Below are 4,328 nucleotides of genomic sequence, written 5' to 3'. Positions count from 1 at the left end.
AGGGGAGGGGGAGGATTGATAGAGAAGCCAAAGAGCCACTCAAGGCCAGGAGGCCTGAGTGCCTCTCCCTAGCGCTTGGGAGGACTCTGCAGGGCCTGTGCCTGGCCAGTAGAGGCAGCCTTTTGAGTACTGTGACTTCCTACCTCACCCCAGCTGTCTGGGCCAGTGATGGGGGAAGGAGGTACATTTTAGCCTTAAAACAGGGAAACTTGATATCCGGTTCTCTATCCAAAAAGCTTGGCGTATGCATAATGATTTTTTTTTTTTTTTTTTTTTTTGAGACAGGGTTTCTCTGTGTAGCCCTGGCTGTCCTGGAGCTCACTCGGTAGACCAGGCTGGCCTCGAAGTCAGAAATCCACCTGCCTCTGCCTCCCAAGTGCTGGGATTAAAGGTGTGCGCCACCACGCCCGGCATGATTAATTTTTAATTTTATACTAGATCAACTGTTGTCTGTTCACATTTAAATTATACCATCCGATATGCCTATATCTGGGATTCCGTCACAATCAGTGAACTGCCTGCCACCCCAAAAGCGGCAACCCCTCCTTTACTCCCTCGGAGTCAGTGAGCTGCTTGCTGTCCAGTGAGTCTGTGTGATGTAGACTTATCTAGAAGAATCATACACGGCGGTGGGGTACATTCCATGTTGTGGTTGGCTTGGGCTAGCTCTTTTACCTCAGCGTGATTCTTTGTCTTCATCCGCTTTAGCGCCTGTCTGTCACCCAGCCCCACCATAGCTAGCAACCATAGTCCATTTCTTCATTTCCTTCTTGGTGCACATTTGACTTGTTTTTTAGATTTTCATTGCCATAGACAACTGTTGCAGACTGTGAACACACATCTTCGTGTGGGTTTGGACTCTGTGGGTGTTTGTTGTTGTTTTGTTTTATGCGTATGGATGGTTTTCTTTCATGGTTTGTTAATCCTGAGATTTGCAAGAGAAAAGCTAATCCCACCATTTTGAGCCAAATTTGAAGCAAGCTTAATTAAGTACTGACTGGGGTGGGCTTTGATCAGGACTATCCCCTGGAATTCCCATCTGAGTGGCGCTGAGACACATGTTGCAGGGGCGTATAAGAAGAAACCCATACAGCCACCATATTTTCCCTTAGAGCTTTGTTATTTTCCGAGAACTACAACTCCCAGCATTCCTGGAATTTACCTGGTCCTTGGGTGGGTGGGTTGATAGGTTAACCTCAGGTCTTAACAGGGTATCTGTGTTCCATGTGCATGCAATGCCCACTGAGGCCAGAAGGGGGCATTATATCACCTAGAATTGAAGTTACCAGTGCTTGTGAGTTGTCATGTGGTTACTTGGACTAGAACTCAGATCTTCTGTGAGAACAGCAAATGCTTTTAACCAGTATCTCCCAGTATCTCCCCAGTCCCTATACCTCTTAAGAGACCCCCCAAGCTCTCCACAGAAGAGATAGCCACTATTGTGCACCCCACCAGCCACTTTCCAGTTCTTCAGTGATACTTAACATACATTCGTTTTTATTTAGCCAGTTTAATATATGTCAGCTAAAATCTTGAGTTTTATTTTTCATCCTTTGGTAACTAATGACTCTGGGCGGCTTTTCATGTGCTACTTTGCCGTATCTGTTTCCTATATTAGATCAGTTTTCTCAAGTGATTCTTATTGAATTTTTGGATTTTCTTACATAGCTCAGACATGTCTTTTATTAGATCTCCTTTGCAAGTATTTCCTCCCAGATTGTGGCTTGTCTGCGCGTGCTCTTGAGAATGCCTTCAAAGAGTGCAACGTGTGTAGTTCCGAGAGCACGATTTTCCAATTTTGCAATTACAGATCATGCTTTTGGTGACATAGCTAAGAAATCTTCGCCTAACCTGAAACTGGAAGGAGTGCTCCCTGTATCCTCTTCTGGGAATTGTTTAGCTTGGGGTTGGGTTTGGTTTGCTCAGAGGACAACTTGTGAGAGTCAGTTTTTCTTTCTACTACCATGGGATCAAACTGAGATCATCAGGCTTGGCAGCAAGTGTCTTTATTTACTGAGCCACCTCCAGCCCCTACTTCTACTGAAACAAGAGTTTACTAGGTAACTCAGGCCAGCCTCTAACTTGCAATCCTCCTGCCTCTACCTCCCAAGTACTGGGATTACAAGCACACACCGCCATGCCAGACTTGGATTTCCCATTGGACTTAATGAGCCTTTGGATTGAATGTAGTGTAGAGTAAGGCTGGAAGCTATTCCGTATGTGGACATCCAGTGCATTTAGTATCACTCAGAAATGGTTGCCATCCTGGTGTGCATTTCACAGGAATCATTTATTTTGCATTTTTTTCCCAGGGTTAATTTTGGGTTAAACTTTTTTAAAGATTTACTTATTTTATGCATATGGGTACACTGTAGCTGTCTTCAGACACACCAGAAGAGGGTGTCAGATCCCATTACTGATAGTTGTGAGCCACCATATGGCTGCTGGGAATTGAACTCAGGACCTCTGGAAGATCGGCCAGTGCTCTTAATGGCTGAGCCATTTCTCCAGCCCAGGTTAAACTTTTTTATTAGAATTGCAGTGATCAAAACATTCTTGCATTTCCTGGTATGCACAAATCTAACTGCTCCCCAGAGCCAGGGATGAGACTGGTGCCTGGCTGAACTCACGCCCCTCCCCCCGCCACATCAGCATCAGATGGTGATGTCTTTGTCCGTTGTTAAGAGGAAACAAGATTCGGGAGATGATGGACGTTTTCTAAACTAAAAACTAGGCCCATCTCTTTAGCTCTTTCATATTTAAAAGTCAGCACATCTAATCTTTTAGAACTTATAAGAAATATTTCAGTTCTTTTGTCTAATTAAAACCTGGTACAGGAACAAAATCTCTGTTTTCAGCTCCTAAATAGCTAGCGTAAGGAGCGAAGTCCCTGAGTTCTGAGGTCTGCATGCCACCCTTAGTTTCTGCTGAGTACAGTTCTTGTGGGCAATCTTAGAATGCACAGTTGTTCTTAAGAAACTCATGGTTCCACCACCTAACTCTATCAGCTCTTGAATAAACCTGCTTTACCTTTTACATGGTGCGGTCAGATCACATTTATGTTACACTTCTCCATTTCTTTTTCATTTCATCATATCAAATCATTTTTGCATTTTGTTAAATGAACACAAAAGCATAGTTCCTAATGGTACCATTATATCCAAATATATGAATAGATGTATTTTCGTCAAATGATTTCTTTATATGTAGATAGCTATGTATATATATTTATGTACATATATGTGTGTATGCACACACAAACATATATCCTAGTTAGCTATCACTATAGGAACACTTATTTGTGCTTGAATTTTATCCTTTTGCTCAATTATTTGATATGATTGTTTTTAGAAATAAAGATTAGTTGAAAGCCATTCAAAAACATTTTAGCACTTTATAATTTCACCAATTGGTGTATAAGAATATTCCTTTATACTCTATATGTATTGAAAAATGTGGTCACAAAAGATTCTCAACTGGAAAAGCTACTGCTTTTATTCCTCTGTAGGCTAAGTTACTATACTCAGTGTAGGTTTTCCAAAATGACTTTCAATATAATATATGACAGTTAAAGGAAACAATAGAATATTTTAAGAAAATAATAGAATTTTAATAAATCATAAGCATTCGCTCCTACCTATCTTAGGGGATAGCTGCTTACAATACTAAGAGCCTGAAGTTTGCTGGCTTCTGGGAGCACAGGGGCAAGGATAGCAATGTGGTCCCCGCTCTCAGGGAGTGAAGGTCCGGGGAGCCACTGTGGACCGTGAATTGTATGTATGTAGAATAGACCCCATGCGATTAGGCTGAGCTCCACCAGCAGATAGCACTGGGTAGGCAGAGTGACTGTGGTGGGTAGCCCTGGGGGTGCCAGCAAAGAGGCTCTGTAGCTCATTACCACTGGCCAGCCTCTGGGTTCTGTCTTCAAAGTGAGGGACTCCTTCGTTCTGTATGCATTACAACACTCTTCCTGATGAGGAGCCAGCTCCCCCAGTCAATCAGCAAGATCAGCAGTTTCTCCCTTCTCCTCACTCCAGCACTGAGGGCAGAACTGGAGTCTTTGCTCAAATTCCTCCAATGTTTCACAGGCTCTTGTATCTGCTGCTCCCTTCTGCTGTTTAGGAAGGGAGGAGAAACAGTGGGGATGATGGAAAAGAGTGTTGGGGAAGGGAGGAGGAGCAGTGGGGATGATGGAGAAGAGTGTTGGGGAAGGGAGCAGGAGCAGTGGGGATGATAGAAAAGAGTGTTAGGGAAGGGAAGAGGAGCAGTGGGGATGATGGAGAAGAGTGTTGGGGAAGGGAGCAGGAGCAGTGGGGATGATGGAGAAG

At 43.5% G+C, this 4,328-nt stretch overlaps 1 protein-coding gene across 11 annotated transcripts in view; it reads left to right on the top strand.

Annotated features, from left to right (window-relative positions):
• Positions 1 to 4,328, top strand: part of Hps1 (HPS1 biogenesis of lysosomal organelles complex 3 subunit 1) — a 25,241-nt gene that overhangs the window by 1,972 nt on the left and 18,941 nt on the right. The gene's annotated exons all lie outside the window — the stretch shown is intronic.

The sequence above is a fragment of the Mastomys coucha genome, unplaced genomic scaffold, assembly GCF_008632895.1.
Source record: "Mastomys coucha isolate ucsf_1 unplaced genomic scaffold, UCSF_Mcou_1 pScaffold21, whole genome shotgun sequence".
NCBI classification, from domain to species: Eukaryota; Metazoa; Chordata; class Mammalia; order Rodentia; family Muridae; genus Mastomys; species Mastomys coucha.
Note: the sequence above shows the minus strand (reverse complement) of the source record. Positions and strands in the feature narration are given on the sequence as shown.